We start from the raw sequence: 20,315 nt of genomic DNA on the forward strand, positions 1-20,315 counted from the left end.
TCAAAATGAAATTGCCACAAGACAGGAGCATGATTTTTTATCACTAAGCATTTTAAAGGTAGGATAACAAAAGATAATATAGGTTTAGGTATTTTCTGTGAAACTGGCAAGAAAAGGCAAAATTTAAAATGAGCTCTACATTAAGATAGGTAAAGCAGATTGTCTCTACTGAGTCTCTTATCTCTCATCTTTCAGGCAGGGCCAGAGGAATGGCAAGGGCTTCAGTTTGTGTTGGTTAACAGAGTGCCCAGAGAGGCAAAATGGGCAAAGCCTGGGCATTGTCTGCACTCCAGTGATCACGTAGTTCAGTGTGAATTGGCTGCTATTGCTCTCCAGAACAGCACTCCACCTGCCAAATCCAAAAGGTATAGACTGTGTTAAAAATATACGCCACCTGACTACTTTGCTGTTCACCAAGCCTACGGATCTCATTGCATGGTTTGTTGATATGAACATGTCTTAGTCTCAGACTCCATTTTAACTGTAATTGTTTCTTCCGGGCTCTCCAGTCTGGTACTCCTCCCAAACAGCTGTCACCTTTCATTTTCTCTTGAAGCCCAGAGATGTAACCGGGTGATTTATTTATCCTTAATAATATCCTATGCTTCACTGGAATTATTTAGGAACCCTTATTTTACACCACTACATAGAGCAGTAAAACAGTTTCTGTATATCCTGGTTTACTAAACATTGCTCATCAGCCGTGTGGGATTTGAGCTGAAATCAGCTCTTGCATCAGAACAGAGCAGATCTGTCTCTGTTTGAGGCTGGCCTTTTGCCATTTTTACCTTTGTTTTTAGCTTTTTCTCAAATAGTCCCACCCAGGAGATGCAATAGTATTAAAGGAGAAATGAGGTTTCTCTGGTCTTGTTTCCTGTCTGAGAATTTGTGTTAGTCAGCATACCAATTGCTACCTGGATCTCAAAAATACAACACTGGCATATCAGTTCTTTTTTATTGTTCCAAGTGTCCAGTCCATCCAGTATAACAGTTTCTGAAGTTTCGTACTCAAAAATATTTTTCCATCTCTCACAATATGCTTCTGTGTCCTACGACTCAATTCTGTGTAAACGATCCTACTTCCACATCCCAATAAGGGCAGGAAAAATGGAGAAATGCAAAAAGAAGATCCCAAAATATAGCTGTAAAGTGATTCCTGACTGAGAGATGATGATTCATCTGGGTCATTTCTTCAGAAACATTAAACCCCATTTGTTACCTGTATAACAAGAAGGCATATCCCTGGCAGAAATTATAAATAAATAAATAAAATTTGAGTTGGACCAGTGTGAAGTCCTGAAGGCAGAGAACAAAAGAAAGCTTAAATGGAAGGAAGAAGCCCATTGAAGTCACTTACAGGAGCTGCCTACTGGAGCCAAAAACCTCGGGGTGAATAATGGTTTTTTCATGAGTTCCTGCCACTAAGCACTTCACTTTTTAATGTAATTCATTAAAGGCAGAAATTATTTGCTACTTAGGAGACTAACAAAAACCACTTACTGAGATATGTCTATATGATCCAGCAAGACATTCCCATATTTTATGCAGAAAGATAGATTGTACAATCTGAAAAAAAAAAATCTCTCTAACATTTCTGTGATTTCTTTGGCCCTCTGTGGAGATGTAAAGATGTTTGTAGAAAACCTTCCCTTTTTCCTAAGTCAGGCATTCATCCAGCTTCTTCATCATTATGCTATTAAGTGAAGTCATACTATGTAAACATACACTGTGATTAATATATGGATGCAATCAAGTCCCAGTGTTCCTTAGTAGAGAGAGTGCCGTAACTAGGCAAGAAAGCACTCCAGGGTATGTATTAACTCAGGTGTGCAGAAAGGCATGAAACATTAGGCTGAGTAATTTTAAACATCTGAACAATATATTAATGGATCATTAATATGTGCCCTAGAGTGTATATAGCTCTTAGTCACAGCATAAAAGTAATAAAGCACATTCCTAACAATAAATAATGTTATCTTTGCAAGGAAAAGGAAAACTCTGCAATGTGTTGATATACTGTGTGAAGAACCTTCTTAAAATTTCTGAAAATGCAAATTTAAATTTGACTTTAAATCAAAGGAAATGGGCTGATTCACCTTTGTGATCCAGTAGAGGACACGATGTCCCAGAAACCATCCAACCGTAGGAAGCTGACACTGTATTTTTGTTACTGTGTACTCAGCTGATGGTTTTGGAGATGGCGGCTGCCAGCATACTGTGCTGTGCTACCACAAGCATAGCCAGAGGGTTGAGAGAAGCGCTTATTCACCTTTACTTGGTACTCATTAAACCACATCTGGAATAAAAATATTTATAAGCTTGAGCAAGTCCAGCAGAAGGCCACCAAGATGGTCAGATGGTTGGATCACAGAACCCAGAAGAAGAGACAGAGGAAACTGGGCTTGTTTAACCTGGAGAAGTAAAGGCAACCTAATGGCAGCTTTCCAATACCTCTGAGGAGTTTACTGAGAAAATGGAGCCATTCGGGGACATGCATGATGAGAGGCTGACAAGCAATCGTCATAAACCGAAATGGAAGGTTCCAACTAGATATAAAGAAAAAGTTTTTTCACCACAAGGACAGTCAGACAATGGAACAGGTTGCCCAGACAGGTTGTGCAGTCTCCATCCTTGGAGATTTTCAAGACTTGGCTGGATAAAGCCCTGACCACCCTGGTCTGACCTTGTAAGTGACCCTGCTTTGAGCAGGAGGATGGTGGAATAATGCTCTAGACTATATACTACATACTATACTATTCACATTTGCTGAGCAATATACTTGTACAGCTTGGTTTGTACTTGTACAAGTTCAAATACAAATCTACACTGTAGGGCTTCGCTTGCTTGGCTCGTATCAGTTGGAGACATGTAACATGATAGGTTGTCCTGCTACACAACATTACTCTCCTATCATGTGGAGCACCTCAGGTTAACTTGTGTGCCAGTGTGATCCTTCCGTACAGAGGGTACTTCTTGTCTTCTGGAGTGTGCTTCCCCCCAAACTCCTGCTGATCAATGAGCAGGCAGAGTGGGATGGAAAAGTCTATTGGAATTCTTACTACACAGCCATCGGCCATATCTTCTACATGCTAGCTGTCAGTTATGTTGTCAAAAACATCAATTACTTCAGTAGCCACAGTTTCCCCAAGTGTATGAGGGGTCCATAAATAAAATCCATGTATTTTTTGATGCATACTAGCTCTTCTCTGTTCCTTGCACTGAAGGCACACCTGAGAATTGCCAGAGTGCTAGGTGGCTGTTCCCCAGGGATGTTTATTTCTTCACGTCAAAACTATATTTTTGAGCTTCTTGAGGAAAGAACAATAAACGAGGCGAGGGTATGTAGAAAGGAAAATTGTGCAGGCAGTAGGGGTTCTTAGTTTGCTCTTGCAACATCTTCAGGAACATGACTCAAGCACAGTAATTTTGCCAGTTTTTGTTAGTGACATGGTCCTCTGCTGTACTTGTTTTCTGTGGCATCGTTTTGTCATATCTGACTCAAAATGTAGTCAGGGTTGGTGATGGATAAGCAGTTGTGTGTGGGAGTCAGCTGTGAACGCACTGGAAAGTCCGTGTTTCTTCAGATGTCTGCTGATTATAATGTAGTGACCAGACACGCTGTCGTTGTCTGGTAGTGGTCCAAGCCACCATATGCTTTGTCACTAGGTGACTCTCCTACCCTGTCACATCTGGCCACAGCTGCTGCCCAGTTAGGGTAAATGCCCCTCATTTCTATGGAAGTGGGATTCTTATTTCTCTTGGGAGATGGTAAGCAACAGGCGGGAAAGTTTGGAAGCAAGGTGAGGATGACATTGTTGTCTGACATTTCCCCTCTTTTGTCTGTCAGAACCTGTATGCTCTGTCACATACCTGTGGCTTTCTGTGCCCAGTGAACAGAATTTCCAAACCAACATGCTTGCCAGAGATTTGCTCTTGTCCCAGAAAGGAGAACCCAACTGTTCCTGGATGGTCCTCCAGGGCCCAGAGTGGACATTCGCTTTGCTTTTGTTTTAACTTGACCTGGGGTCCTGTGTGAGGGAAAGGAGGCTCACAAGCTTTGCAGTGCTCTAGTGTCTTTGGAGTACTGTAAGCAGAGCAGCTCAAGCCAAACCTGGCTCAATTGCATCTCTTCTGCCTGTGAGGGTAGGAGTTGCACATGAGTAAGCTGCTTCCACTTCAAGTCCAAGAGTTCCTGCCTGAGGAGCCAGATGGTAGCACCCCAAAGGTTGTCATCAGTGCACATCAATATGTACAGTGTGTGGACAATCAGGGAGTGAGTCCTTAATGAGAAATGAATGATTTAGTCTGACAGCACAAATACAGACATGGAAATGTCTCTGATATGCTATAGCATCAGTGCCTTTTACTGCAAGCTCTGTGTCCTTTATCGGAGCAGAGATTTAATGAACGTATTTTTAATATCAGGATCTATTACTTTGGGATTATGCTATCCAGCACCTTCAAATCTAGCATCGTAAACACAATCTGATGCATTTTTCTAAGTTGCAGTGCTAATGTAGCTGCCGGTATTTTTCTTGGAAACTAGGTGTCACTAGTGGTTTAGAAATACAAGATACAGTTTCATTCTTATCTCCTTTTTCCTTTAAGTAATTTATAGCCTCTCAGCCTCTCCCTGTGCACCTCCAAAAGAGTGTGGAGCTGCCTTCTCTGTAACTAAAGACTGAAATTAAGTCCTTCTGTAGCCTTCTTTTCATCAAGCTAAATAAACACGGGTCCCTTGTCTCTGTCTGTATGTCACCTTAACCATCCTGGTGTCCTTTTGTGAGACTTTCTCAGTTTTTTGCTTTTTTCTCTGTACTGAGGAACCCAAAGCCAGACACAGTTGTCCAGGTATAGTATCACAAGTCCCAAGCAGAGGGCAAGAATCCCTTCCTTTTTGACCTGGCCATGGTGCAATAATACTGCCCAGTAAGGAATGATCTTCCATCATAACATAGGTTCAGTACTCATGCCTGTTTCACTTGCTGCCACCAGGACCTGAGAGTTCTTTCCTGCAGGACTTCTCCTCAGCCAGCCTAGCCTCAGCCCCAGGACTCTGCAGCACCCGCATTGCAGAGCCCCAGGACTCTGCAGCACCCGCATTGCAGAGCCCCAGGACTCTGCACTTTTCTCTCTTGAGCTTCATGATATTTCTGTTGAGGCCCATCTGAATGGCTGCCCTGCCCTCCAGTGCATTGACTGCCTTCCCCCACCTCCCCGTCTGCCCACCAATGTGCTGTCAGCTGCAAACTTGCTGAGAGTACATGCCGTCTCCTTGCCTAGGTCTTTGTTAGGCATTAACCAGTATTGATCCCAGTATTGGCCTCAGGTCCCTCCCGTGGGACACACCTAGTGACTGGCCATCAATAGGACTTTGTACCATTCATCACAAACTTTAGAGCCTGTTCCACCACCTGGTAGTCTGCTTCACTAGTCTATGTCTCACTGAGTTCCTAGAAAGATACTGTGGGATACTGTGTGGTAGGCCTTCATGTGCCTGGATGTGGTTTCTGGGAGGATTTGCTCTATAAATTTCCTGGAGACTGAGGTTAGGCTGAGTAGCAGGTAGCTGCCTGGTTTCCCCCTTCTTACCCATCTTGAAAGGATCTCAAGCTCTGTCCTCTCATGGTAATCACAGCCAAGATTGTCGTTGAGTATCATAACTTCAACCAGTACTACTTACTTATCCACCAGTAAGGAATCCAACAGAGGGACCTCCAATGCTTGATCCATCCAGCATCTGTATTAAAGAATGGTATCTAAACAACTCCAGAAATTTCCTGGATTCTTGCACCCTGCTATGTTGCCCTTTCAGTGGATATCCAACAATAACAGTACTATACAGTTCTGAAAATCAAAAATGTCATATAATACCTTCTTATTTTTGAGGTAGGTTATCAAAGATGACTTAAAAGTCAGAATGTGGAAGAAATCCAAGACCTGCATAGTCCCTTTAAGTAAGGAACTTGTCATGTAATCATTATGTACTAGAATTCCTTCAGTAAGTTTCATGGTGTAGGTAGAAATCCATTTTTTTTAACACTCCTCAAAGAAAATGTGGAGATTCAATAAAGTGTACATAACAGTGCTATGGACTGGAGTATTTTTCTGTATGATCAAGGGATGGGTGCACACTAACGATTTACACTGTTAAGATACATATGATCTGTTTTTACTTTGCAGAAAGGAACTCCACTGATATGAAGTGCCTGAAGTAAACTTCTGTCCCTCACAACAACTTCTGCTATTGCCTGGCTGTAGTAATACCACTCTCACTGTGGCCCTGGCAGGAGATGGCGGAAAGAATGTCCCCCCAGGGGAACTTCATATCAGTGATGTAAATTTAAGCAGTTCCTTACATTTTCAGTTTGCACAACGCGATGGTGCTGATCATCAACAATTCAGAACTGATTTCCGCATAGTCCTCTCATCTCTCTTCAGGGCTGAGATAAAAAAGAATAAAAAGATTTTAAAGCATATTTAAATAATGTAGAAGCAATTTCTCATTGTATAATTCTTGGTTACTGCCTGGTATTTTGAATCAGACCTATTTAGCTGTGATCAAAGTTATTCTTGTTTCATGAATAAATGAATGCAATAATCCAGCTGTCTGACCTGGGAATCACTCAAAGCATTTTAAGAAAGAAGGATGATGAGCTGTGTGTTTGAACACAGTCCTCATGGTGCAGGTAGATAAGATTTTCTGCAGATAAATACATATTTCAATAAGATGATATAAAACTTAGAGTGATATTGTTTTCAAAACACAACAATTGGTCACATAAAGTAGATAATTTCTCTGTGTTAAGACAGATCTCAGTTTGCTTGTACTCGACAGACCATCTTTTCAGCATCCCTTCCCACCCTGGATATTCAAAAAAGCTCAAGAAAGTCATCTGGGCATTATGAATATGAAATGGCATCAGAAGAACTTGGCAGGACAGGGAGGTATTGACTGCCAGAACTGCCTGTATTATTTCTTTTATAAGGAAAGAACTCCAGCAGCCTTGAGTTGCATCAGTTCCATTGGTCTCATAAGGTACTAGGACTATGCCAGCAGACTACATATGATATCATCAAGAAATTTGGCTCACCCCAAGCAATCAATGCTTGCTTCCAGTTAACTGTATGATTTGTACTGAAAATGAACTGAAATCCCACCCCTGCAATGACTGCAAGCCTGTTGTTTTTTTTTTAAATCTGAAACTTTTTATGTGTACTGAGGGTAACCACACACCATAGACAATGGTCCTGAGTTGACATCTCCTGTGTCTATATGCTAAGCACCTCATTTTACTGCATAATACCTCTGAGAAATGCATGGCTGCCAAATGCCCTCATTCTGATGTGTCTGTCTTTGCTATCTGCCATTGTGGCATTTACTAGTTAGCATTCTCCACCTGTCAGCTGTACCCTGGCATAGCTTCAAGCCTGAAAAGGGCCTGCTAAAAATTCCTAAGGGTCATCTCCCATTCAGCATGAAAAATACCAGAAAGTCGATGCTGCCCTCTCTCCCCTCAAACTTTGACCTTTTTGAGTGGAAAATTTACCAGCCTAAGACCAATTTGCTGCTTGGAGTGGGAATCACTCAGGCACTGAAACATGACTTGCAGTTCTATTTTCACCCTCATACATAGAAATTAGATTAACAGTTGAAAAAGGCAGGAAATTTTATAGATCCCTGTGATGTCCAGATGCATAGCCAAATGCTTTCAGTCTTAGCATACTTTGAGAGTTGGTAAACCACTGAAAACAGTATTTGACATCAAGAGGCCATTAGGCTTGTGGCAGAATGGGGCAGGTCTGCATTGTAAGTGAAATTTTAAGCCATTCTCAGCATGACAAGGCCAGACTGAGGTCTCCAATCCTTTTTTCCTCCTTTTTTTAAATCGTAAACTCATGATCTGAGTTTCTTGTTTATAGCAAGGCGATTCTCGTCTTTCTTATACTGGTACCAATGAGCTTATATACCAGCAGTGACCTCAGCAGAACACCACCAGTGTATAGCAGTCCAACAGTAGTGTTTGGAGTTCACCTCCAGTTTGTACAGCCCATGCCTCTCTCACTGATATCAGTGTGCAGTCAGTCACTGGCAAGCATACATCTTAAATGCATATCCTGGACCACCAGATCTAAGCTAAAATGGAATTCAGCCAACATTGGTGGAGCTTTCCCTACACTCAAGATTATTACTCTGATCTGGATGCGGATAGGCACATGATGCTGTGAACACTGCAGTGCAATGAACTGCACGTTGAAGCACACTGGGTCCTGCTTTTGCTTTTGCCGATGGCAGTATTTGCCAAGGGAGTAGGAACGAGCTTTTCAAATGAGCCCTTATTGATTTGAGTGACTGTCTTTTCTCTTTTGCAGTTGCATTGTGCATAATCTAAGAAATACTTTACAGAGGTTCAAATTACCTACAACTAACATTCACTGATTTTTTACATTTACCTTTGGTATTGATTACAAACTACTCTCAGTTTAAAATATAGCTTTAATATTACAGTATATATATTGTCACAGTAACATTGCTAGCAATATATTTCTTCCAGTTTGCTGTAAAAAGATCCATTTAGCTCTATATTCTCTGCTTGGACTGTAAAATTTATCTGATAGAGTACTAAAAAACAGAAGGAAAAGCAGTCAACATGCCACTAATTGTATTGGTATCACAGAACAGATTTTAAGCAGCAACTTTGAAATTAAAAGTGACATAAAGGTAGCTGCCAGTGAAAGAATTTCTGAAAAAAATGGACTGTGAAACAAATGAGAAAGTTGCACAGAAGTCAGAGCTGGTATCATCTTAAAAATGAAAAGAAAGAGAGCAAAATGCAAGCCAGGCAAAACAAGATTATGTTTTGCAATTGTTTTCCCAGCTGATAAGAATAAAATCTGCTTTCCTGTTAGGCTTTCAACAGTCTCCAGAATAAATCTTCCCATTTCTACTCTTATTTGTTTAACGAACGCTTTTCACTCTGTGTGCGTGTGTGGTAAATGAGAGGTTCTGATGACGCATCTCAGATAAATGCTTTGTGTGCCACCAGGTGCTACCCAGGTAGAACCTCTGATTGCAGCTCCAAGTTATCAGTTGATAAGTTAGATGTGGCCACTGGATATTATTTTCATTAAGGAGTGCTGGATGCAAAGCTGATGTCTGTAGCAAGACTGGTTGGTATTCCACTTTGTTTTGCAAATACTGGTTTATAGGTTATAAATTTTGCCTTTTTATCAATTATTTACCTTTTTCCATTAATAAGAAAATGGATCTTTTCTGGGTTGTAAGTGTTTTTCTAGACTGCTAGAGAAAAACAGCATAGAAGAAAAAGCCATCTGCTTTCTTCTCTCACAAATGAGTTCAAGAAACCAACGAGCCTGAGATTAAATCAATCCCAAACTGTAATTACCTTCACCGGTAAATTCCAGACCCTATCACAGCCCTCCCAAAGCTTAGGCAGATCTTGCAGTGTGCCTGGAAAGTCAATCTTGAATGCCTGTTCAGTCCAAGAGGAAAGGAGGTGCCAAAACAAAGCATCCACCTCAAAGAAGCAAAGAGAGCAGCTCCCTTCCAACTGCAGTGAGAGAGACCACCTCCACTGCCTGCAGTTACCTGCATTTACAGCTTTGCTAGGGTTACAGCCTTCCCATGAATAACATCCGCTGAGATGAGAGCACTTGGTCACAGCTTCTGGTAGAGCTGCACTTTGTTTCCTCTATCCCATTCCAGCTGTAGCCAACCCCACTGGCAGAGTGACTGGGCGTCACTTCTGTGATCAGACCTCAGAGACTCTCTTAACCTTTGTGTCTTGGGCAGACCAATGCAAAATTATGCTTTAAGAAATGGAAAAGCTATTCAAGGGAAAAGCTTTCATGGTGAAACAATAGAATGGAGACCCTGAAAGCAATCTTTGGATAAAATATCCTAGAAGAAAACCAAGAGCTTCCAAGCAAACATCTTCTGAAGACAGCAGATTGAAAAGCAAGTTTTTTCTTTATTTTTTAACAAGGGCTGTAATAGCTGAAGATGTATAATGAATAACCATTCAGTTGAAAGCTTAAGTTATTGACTAACTATTCTGCATCTAGATTGTTTTTGGACTATTTTAGAGCTTTCTGTGCTAAACTTCTTCACTGGAATTGCATCTTGTGGTGATGGGAGCTCCAAGAGCTAGGCTAGTGAAAGGTAAAAATGGCTCCTAATTTGAGGGCTGCAGTATAGGGCTATCAATTTATTCTTCCAAAAGGAGCCACCTAGATACCTTAAAACTACAGTGAGATAGCCATGCTGGCAAAGATCATGACAGGAAAACAACAACATTCGTTTTCTGCCATGAACACCAACTGTCAACAAACTTGGTGGCATGTGACTGCCAAAAGGACAGCAAAAATGCAAGATTTTTTGATGTTTCTGGTTTTGGGGAAGGGTGAATGTAAATGTAAAACTGAGCCTTTATATTCTTTCTCCCAACCCTGGGGCAGCAAAGCAGACCTTGACTCTACCTAGCACTGCAGCAGGGTGGTTGTGATTTGGTAGCAGAGGAGCAGGTCTACTGGCTGGGGGTCAGGAGAGCACCTCAGGTTCTGCCCTGGCACTTCCAGCCTTACCCTTCACGCTTGCCTCAGGAGAAAACTTGCTCTTGCCAAAGGCAAAATTTCGCTGGCAGGAAGATGGCCTCCTTAGACAGGGCATGTGTGAAGTCCACTGTTCTTTCACTTCTCTACTCCTCAAGTGATTCAGGTGGCACAGGTGGCTACAGCATGATACTTAGTCTTTGTTCCAGATCGACTCTTCTCCTCCACCACTTCTCCAGCCATTTTGCTTGAAGTTATTTCTTTCCCAGGACAAGCTTCACTGCTTAGTTCACTGCTGGTCTGGATAAAAGGTTTACCAGGAATTTTAATATAAAATGATTTTTAGAAGAAAAGCTCTGTGCCGTATGCCAAGAGAACAATTAAGGAATCATTGTTAGACTGCAGCTGAGTTTGATGCCGTGAACATGGAGTGCATTTGCTTTTGCATGTCTGTAGAACATCATTAATCATGGTGTTTCTGGCTCCCGTGGCCCTGTTCTTGTCGTGTTCCTCCTCTGCCTCTTCTGAGCAATCTGTTTACTAATGGCTAGCTACAGTGCAAGAGGTTTAAAGGCCGAAAGGCTGAGAGCAGGACCCTGTCTAAGCCACAGACTTTTATCATCTTCTCTGGGGATTCTTTTTTGACTGTGTCTGTCTCTCCTCTCCTTCTCTGTCAACATCTGACTGAGTTATGATTTAGGCATCTCTCTTCCGACTACAGTTAGGAATGGTCCACTACGATTTTCCCCTGACATCAGTACCATTATATTTCTTTTCCACTGTGATTTTCTTCAGTTTTCTAAAAAAAAACCAAACCAACCCCCACCCCTGTTTCCTTCCCTCTGGTAGCGTTTACCCAGTTACAAATTTTTGGAAAATACTCAAATTGCCAGAAACCCCCACCAAACCAATCCAAAACTAAGAAAACAAAATAAAATGGTAAAAATCAGGGGGAAAAAAAGAATAAGAAATATTCTTCTCTTTACATTCAGTAGCAAAGATGAAAAAAGGAAGAAAGAAAAAAAAAAAACACCTGTCCCCAAAAGACAATTTTAAGAAATAACTTAAATTAGATATTAAAAATGGTCATCTATAAAAATGTATGATACAAAAGTATTTATTTCTAGCATGAAGCAGTTTTAGGAACAGTTATGATCTAGTCACAAATAGAAAATATATTTCCTTTATTGGAATAGTGTGTGCAGATACCATTTCAGTAACAAAATATTTCCTGTCTGAAGTTATATCCCTGTATTTGATGGATTTTCTTCCTTGAATTTTTCTAATTCCTTTCTAAATCCAGTTTTACTTTGATCTCCACAATTATCCTGTAACAACGGATTCCAGAATTTAATTTTAGTCTCATAAAACTTGCTTCCTTTTTTTTTTTTTTTAAATTGCTGGTAACTTCAATTAATTTCCCCCATTTTTTGTATTGCAAGGAACCATAAATAATCACTTCCTACTCAATTTCTCCATTCCTACTGCTGCTCACAGATTTCTGTTATCACCACTCTGTCATCACTTTTCCAGGCTGGCAAATCCTGGCCTATATGCATCTGAGACAGCAGTTTTCATCATAAAAACTAAAATGATACTAAACCTCTGTAAGCTAAATAACTCACATTGCACAAACCACCTGGAAGACTAGTTCCAACTTATTTACCCTTGAGACTCTAGGTTATTTTAAATAAGTCACTCCCTTTAACAACTGCAGTTATTTAACCTCTCAGAATATGACCTCTTCTGGTCAAAAAATTGCTAATGCCAACTTTATCCAAGGCCTGTAGTTCATTCCCGAACAATAACATCATTTTAGATGCTCATACTTGCTTCGGTGTTGCTACTGCACAAGGCTGGTGTGATGTACGCTACAAAATATATGTCAGCTTGAAACCTGAGGGCGTAGAGTGTACTCTACTGTTATTGCAGACCAGTCAATTTGAGAGATATATTCTGTCCTCCATCCTAAGACTTTACATACCTAAGTGGATAAAAGTGTGACACAAAGAGCTTTTGCAGGATTTTACCGTCGCTAGGGAAACTATCGTATTCTTGATAAACAAATTCTGCATTAGTTGTCAGCTGAAAATTTATAATTCCGTAACAATGTGTTGAGTAATCATTCTTGTAAATATCCGTAGCTGGATTTTTCTCTAGAAAAGCAACAAGGAAAAATGTCACAGTTTTAAACGAACAGGGGAAAAAAAATGAATTTTAACATACTTTTAAAATTATGACTGCTTTAAATTAAATACTGTGTTTTGACTGGGAGAGTTAAACCTCTTCTTCTCTCATTCACAAGACATTCCTCCCTGTGATGCTGTAGTCAAAATATTCTATCATTTGCTTATGTGCAATTTCCATTAATTTCAGTGAGACTACATGGAAGTGTAGTCTCCTTTTATGGAGGAAATTTTCTATTATATGCTCTGCTTTTAATGAGCACATCCCATCCTTGTCAAGGGTAGCTGTATGGACAGGGTAGTTGCAGAATGTATTCTACTGAACCACACTACTCACATAGGAATTTGGTTTTACCTGTATAGAAGATTGAGTGCCAGATCCTGCTAAGGTTACTTATGTGAATTATACTATCGATTTCGTGCTGAGCTGTGCAAGGAAAGCTGGATTTAGGCACAGTATTTTTAATACACAAAGAAAAACATATTTCTCCACTCCCTACTAGTTTTATTTCATTTTAAGAAAGCACAACCGAAAAATAATAAATTTCCATGAGCGTGAAAGAGCAGATAGTTGTTAGCTGTATTGTGCAGACAGTGTTTCTTTGATGTTTAAAGAATAATAATAACAAAAAATCCTTTTCATTCCATATATCACACTACCTGGTTCTCCCAGCACATACCTAAGCCATTGGAGAGGGCAGATGTAGGTCAGGTCTCATTTAGCACTGCTTTCAGGTAGGACCCCCCCATGTGGTAACTATTTATGCTTCCTTGGCTTTCCAGTGCAAACCAGAATTGTCTAATCAGTTAGATACCGTCCAGGCCTCCTTTTATCTGGGAGGTGCTTTTGGGTAGCGATCAGGCAGTAGCACAGCTCCACGCCAACACTCTGGCCGAGTCGAGGTCCTGTCACACGCCGCTTACGACAGCTGCGGTTCTGCACGGTGTAAATACTGGTTGTTAGCTATTACATCGAGCTAGGTAAATAGGATGAATCATTGTGTTCCCAAAAAATGCTCTGGCACAACAATGCATTGTCACAAAATATTGTTAAATGTACACTCAGACAGTTTGAAGCTGTCTGTCAGGTTCACCGGCTCTGATTTCAAAACATCACATCGATTAGCATTTACAAAGTAATTTGCAGAAGGCATTGCTCAAAATAAACAGGAATGTGTCAAAATTACTGAGACGTGTAATGCTTTTTATATAGTATACCATTTAAAAATAAACATGCTTTCAGCTTATCTGCCTTCCAATAGCTCTGAAGTATTATAATTATTCTTGGATGGTTTAGTGCAGGAATTTTGCCTATAAACCAGGACAGGACAGTTTAAACAACTTTTCTCTTTAAAAGAATCACATTATTTTCATGCCTTGGCATGATTTCTCACATAATGACTGAGCCAGGTATTTCCAGTATAAAGGTCCAACTGATGAGCTGACAGAATATTATCATGTCTTATTGGAGTCACACATGGCTTGCTGTTAGAGCTCTGTATCAACAGGAATCCAAATCCTACAAGTGTTAGAAATACGTTTATTATTTACAAGACAGAAAGAAGACTACAGACAAAGTTATTTGCACCAAAAGCCAGACTCGTTTTGTTTTGATTTCTAGACTGTTCTTTTCACATTTTTCTGTGGATTTTTTTGTGCTATACATTGTAATCAAAATTGTTTTGTTGTGAATTCCTAACAAGAATAATGATAAATAACTGCTAATGTATTATTATAATTCAGTTATATGAGTTTTCAGTTTGTCCTTATGGGATGCTACTGCCTGATGACCCTTCTGAAATGGCAGAACTCCAAAATCCTTTTGGGAATGAAAATGCATGATTAGAGGCATTCCTGCCATCCCATATACATATAGCTTTCTGAAATTTAGCTTGATTTAATCCTGGTGTTCATTCATCTAGAAAAGCCTGGGTGTAACAGATGTAGTCCACACACATTTTCTTTGGACTTTAATGGCAAAGTTAATAGGACCGTTCATTCTTCATCCATTTCTCTGATTGTGGACCAATTCACAGTCATGCACAGTTATATTTTTGCATAACAATGAGGCTCCCTGATTCCAAGCGCATCTTTGAGTGAAATTCTTTCTCCATTGGAGCACATAATAAAACTTCCACTGATTTCTGTAAGCTTCATGGACTTCACCTGTGTTTATTTTATTAGGCTTGAACTGTATCATTCTTCAGATCTGGTTCTGGATTTCAAACATGGCAAAATTTGAGGAAATCTGAATCCCAGGTTTGACGATTGCACATCTTGCATGAATCTGTACTCATTAAAAAAGAACATTTTGAGACTGAACACACACAATACTATTTTTTCATTAGTATCTGATTGGGCAGGTTTTTTTTTCTTGGATAGGGACTATTCAGCTTACTGCTGTATCTCTGTGATTTAAGGTAAGAGTATTTTAACACATCATCCAAACTCTTAAGTCCTGCTGGCAAGCTACACAAAAGATACTGTACCAGTTCCCTGATGATTGCCCCAATATCCTATTAACTGCTCTGCACATAATAAGGTATAAATCATAGTATGATTCATACAAGTTCTCTAACCATTAAACATTACTACAGAGGTTGACGTGAGTTTTGTCCAGAATTGAACATTTAGTCCTGACCTGGTTCAAATCATGGAAAAATAATTTTACAAAATGTATTGCCATTCTGAAGTTTCTTTGATTCTGAAGGTTTAAGAGTGGAGACTTTAGTTTTTCCACCCACATGTTTGTGACCTTTCAGAAAAGAATAGTCAAATAGTTATTTTTTCCTGTTTCTACTTTTTTCCGTTGAGTGTAAAAAATGAACAAAGTTCAAGGTTTATTTTGGGTTGTTGTGTTTTTTTTTTTCCAACTACTTTTCTTCTTTGCTATTCTACAACTATTCAAACTTGCTCCAATTCTGAAACAGTTATCAGATCTGCACTCACATATTTTTCCAAAGGTATGGAAGTGCTGAAAAATTCCCAGCACAGCAAAGAAGTGTGTGTAAAAATAAAGGAACAGAGGGAAGGTGGTAGGCAACAATTTCTTATATGAGGAGGCAAAAAAGAGGGGAAAAAAAAGAAAAAAAATCTCTTTGACATTCAAATTAAGTTTATTTCTGAAAATTAAAAAAAAAAAACTGGGAAAAAATGGGAAGTTTTCATTGAAAAAAGACTTTCTAATGAAAAGTTTTATAGCTTTGCTCTTGAGGGTGATGGTGATGACTCAGTCTCACTAGAGAGAGCTACCAGAACCCAAACCAAGCTTTACATCAGCTAACTATCTTAGCTGATTTGCATAAAGCAAAATAAATGTTAATATTTTAATTTTGGGATAAAGTGTTTTCTACCAAAACAAGGCAAAAAATGGCACCTAGTGAAAGTTAAACCATCCAGAAATGATTGCCCTGTTAGGAAACAGAAGACATCTGACCACGCCATCTCTCCAGGGTTCCTTGTCCTTTGGGAGAGAGATGGAGCTAGGAGGGCGATACTCACTTGCCTCCTCAAGGCACCTGTTATTCTACTTTGATTGCCACAGTGGGGACTTGAGAACACAGAGGATCTGTTTCAATATTTAGTGGTTTTACTGGGAATCAGGAAAACTAACATCAGTTTTGGTTACAAGTTGACCTCTCTGTATCTTGGATTCACTCATCATAAGACAAGTTCAGTAACACTTATCTGTGGTTACACCTGGTTTTGTGCTAAGACAAATCCGGGAAGTTCAAAAGTACCTTCTTATTGTTTTGCCAGCATCAGTATGTGTCGTTAATAATAACAATTTTCAAAGCATTATTGTTTAAATAGTTTATGCATTCTTATTGGATTGCATTAGAAGGACCAGGCAACGCAATATTTACATTAGTCATTCCTCACACGTCTCTGTATAACCCCTTTCCAGGTGTACCTTGATGTAACTTTTTCCAGCTCCATCTGGATATAGTGAGGAAGTTCAGCTTCTCACTCCCAGAACGTCATCTTGGAGGTGAGTCATTTATTATTTAGACAATGGTAGAGATGAATGATTTATGATATTCACTCAGCGACAGTGAAGTTGGTACAGAGTAATGTGTGGGTTGTTGTACCAGCTGAGTAAACCTATTAACTGCCTAGGATAACTGCGTAATACTCCAGTCACTGAATTGCTTAATGATACATTTATAACAGAAGCTGTCCCAGATGTCTGTGTCTTAAAAATTATGCTCAAATATCAGATTTAAGAGGTTTTGTGTTTTTGTGCAAGGATAGAAGAAAGCAACGGGTGAATGTAGTGGCTTAAAGTCTTAATTTAGCAAGATACTCAAGCACGTGCCCAGCCTAAGTATAAATAGCTCTGTCAAAATCAATGCGACTTAAGGATCATTGCAGAATTGCTCTTACTCTGGAATGGCATGGATGCATCTTGCAACAATGTCATCAGAATTCAGGAAGGAGGAGGGATGGAATAAATAATATCTAAGTATAAGCCTGCTGTAACAGTACCCATTACTTGGGATGAAATACATCAATGAACGATAAGTAAGCTGTATTGCTTAGTAAAGAGCAAGTAAGCTGTTTGCAAGCACATACAAATCCAAATAAGATGATTTATTGTCTCAGATGCCCTCCAGAATATAATGTGAGACATTAATTTGTTTCTGTTGCACACTAATGATAGTCTTGCACTACAGACATGAATGCTGTGTGACAGAATATTGTGTGTCTTGCTCAGGCTGTTTCAGAGCCCATAAAGGAAACAACAGAACTGGAGATTACTGAGATTGTTGGTTAAATTCCTCTGTGCTCATCCTTCATAATTGGGCTCCTCTGAAGTTTCTTTAAATCCGGAAGTAAACTCTTCCCCAGATTTTGAAACTAGACCATAAGGGATCACCTTGCTTCCCAAAAATTAGCAGTAAAATTCTCTCTTAATTATAGTCTGAACAAGAGCAGATCCTAAAATGGCTGCTCCTAAAGTGTTTAAGCAAAGAGTGCAGTTATACATCTATTTTTTTCAGAGATGGTGTGGAGTCACAGCATTCAGATTCTTTTCAGCTGACCCCAGAAGCTGGCACTGTACATGAAATTGCTGTTGCAAAGCCATGATACCAGCCAAAAAGGGCAGTAGAAGGTCTTTCAACAAACAAGGAAAGGAGCAAAAGGTAAAATCAGATATCAGTCCTGGAGAAATAAAACTCACAATAATATCTGGATTCTGCATCTGCCCAGCATATGTAATTTCTGGCAATGAGTAACTACTGTTGGAGGAGTAAATAAAGAAGGATGACAAAAGAATCAAGCTCAACACCACGGCTGTAAAAATCAGGCAGGGCCAAGTTAATAATGAAATAACATTGATGGGCAAAGACTGTTGCAGTTTTTTTGATTCTTCCTGTTTTTTAGAAAAAGATTCAGCCCTGCACATGCTGCAGACAGGGAAACGCTGGTATGCCATAGTTCAAAAACAAAATTGTAACAAAATTTGGTCTACCAGAGCTAATTTAGCATAGATAGAGATGTGTCAAAATGACAGAGGTAACAATCTCTTTCACTCTGCTTAGTAAGTTGACATTTTAGGTTGTACTTTTCATTACACAAAAGGAAAAAATGCTCCTCTAGACTAAAAAGCGTATGGAAGCCAGACAGTGCCAGGGAAGTGTTTGTCTTTAACATGGAGATGCAGTTCTTTGTCATGGGTGGATCATAAACGTTCAGTTCAAAAAGAAATGGAGTAGAGAAGTGCTGTCCTCGTGATTTTACTTTTTATAAAGTTCTTCTAAGGTTCATCTCAAACATATTTTTCAGAGTGTGTCTTCTATTCTTTCAAAGCCCAGAAAGAGCATTATGGGATACTACAGAACAGTCACATCATATTCTTCTAATGACGGAGGGTCATTTTGGCCATTTAATACAAAGTTTCATCGTGGGAAAAGGAAAAATTCCTTCATCCCAGTGGCACAGTATCTGCTATCAGGCCCAGTCCTAACTCTGAGACTGCAAGAAGAGTGCTCCAGTCTTTTCCAGGACACTTCCCAAGTGTCCTAAGTGAAGTCCTTTCGGAGAGAAAATCAAATTAAAAGAGTGAGGATGTTATAGTCCAGATTATAATGACATCTTTTTCTTCTTTATGGGAATAAACTGCAGACAGTAGCTTCAGCATGTACTTTCTGGTGTATGTCACAAGCCAAATGGCTTTATAATTCCAGGGGAACACAACTACCTTTGAAACTGATAGTTATAGAAAGAGAGATAGTACCTGACACATCTACATCTCAACAGATAGAAAGCTTTAAGTGTTTAGGACGGACATCTTAAACATGAGTGTTACACTGGGGGCTTCACAGGGGAGAAAGCAGTAATATGGTTTTTTTCAAGCAACCTGTTCTGCTAGCAAGTTGGCTGCCATATCTCATATAGCATATGGGTCTTCCTGAGTTTCTATGGCTTCATAGTAACTGTGAATCATTATGGCTAGTTCTGACCCCAATAGGAAATGACACAATGTCTGGCTCTTTTGTAAATTATCACCATTATTTTTGCCTCTCCACAAGATATGTTCCCATATGATAGTTAAAGGAGTCCAGCAGGCCAAAAGTCTGTACAATGACCTGATCTAAGGACCAGTGCTGGATATAGATGAGATTTTATATGAGACAAGTCCCTCTTTTGATCAGCATCATCCATAAGATGTTGTATTTCATTAGCCCTAGAGGAAGCCAGAAGGCAATGCTGCCCATGTCTGAAGTAAAAAAGATGTTGAGTAGTAGATCTTGCCAACACTGGACCTGCTCTGCTCCTCCTGTTTGACTGCTGTGGATCTGCGCCTGTGTGGGTACAGTCACTGCCTCTGCCTGCCTTGGTGTGACTTTTGGCTCCCAGCTCATCTTCTCTTATCTCACAGAGCAGGCCTGGAATGACAACCAGCTTGAGGTAACAGTCCAGGTCTCCAGAATTCCATTAGGGATGGGGCAGGTTCAAGGTCAAGACAGAACATCAAGCCAGTGGGTAATGATTAGGGCCAGAATCAGGGAGGTGGTGCAAGAGTGGGCACAGGTGAACCAGCAACGTAGCTCAGGCGGAGAGCAAGAGCCTGAGTCCTTGAGCATGTACCACCTGAAGGAGGGGCAGGCCCCCACTGCAGCTTCTCACAGCACTGGTTTAAGGCTAGATTTCTCTGTTATCAAAATTGGCCCTGAGCCCAGGGTGCCAGAGTCCCAGGAGGGAGGAGATGTGCTCAGGTCCATGACAGAACAACTACTGAAAGTTTGAAAGTATCAATTGTTGGAAAGAAAGATGAAAAAAAGGTTGCTAACATTCTTAGAAGAACTTATTTTTACTTCATTTCAGATGATTTTAGGGTGTCTTTCTCAACACTGGGAATGTCATGTAAACATTTGTTGTAAGTTTGGAGAGGGTGTGCTGTATTCTTCCCATTCAGTTTTACCTTAAGTATAGATGCAACAAAGCACTCTCATAATAAAGGTTTATAAGACTACACCAATGCTCTGGGTGTCTGAGCATTTCACTGCAAAGTGTCTGGTTGCTTTTCAACTCTATGCACAAGCTGCTACC

Source organism: Nipponia nippon, unplaced genomic scaffold (assembly GCF_047370975.1).
Source record: "Nipponia nippon isolate SJK-2023a ecotype South Korea unplaced genomic scaffold, ASM4737097v1 scaffold_1, whole genome shotgun sequence".
Taxonomy (NCBI): domain Eukaryota; kingdom Metazoa; phylum Chordata; class Aves; order Pelecaniformes; family Threskiornithidae; genus Nipponia; species Nipponia nippon.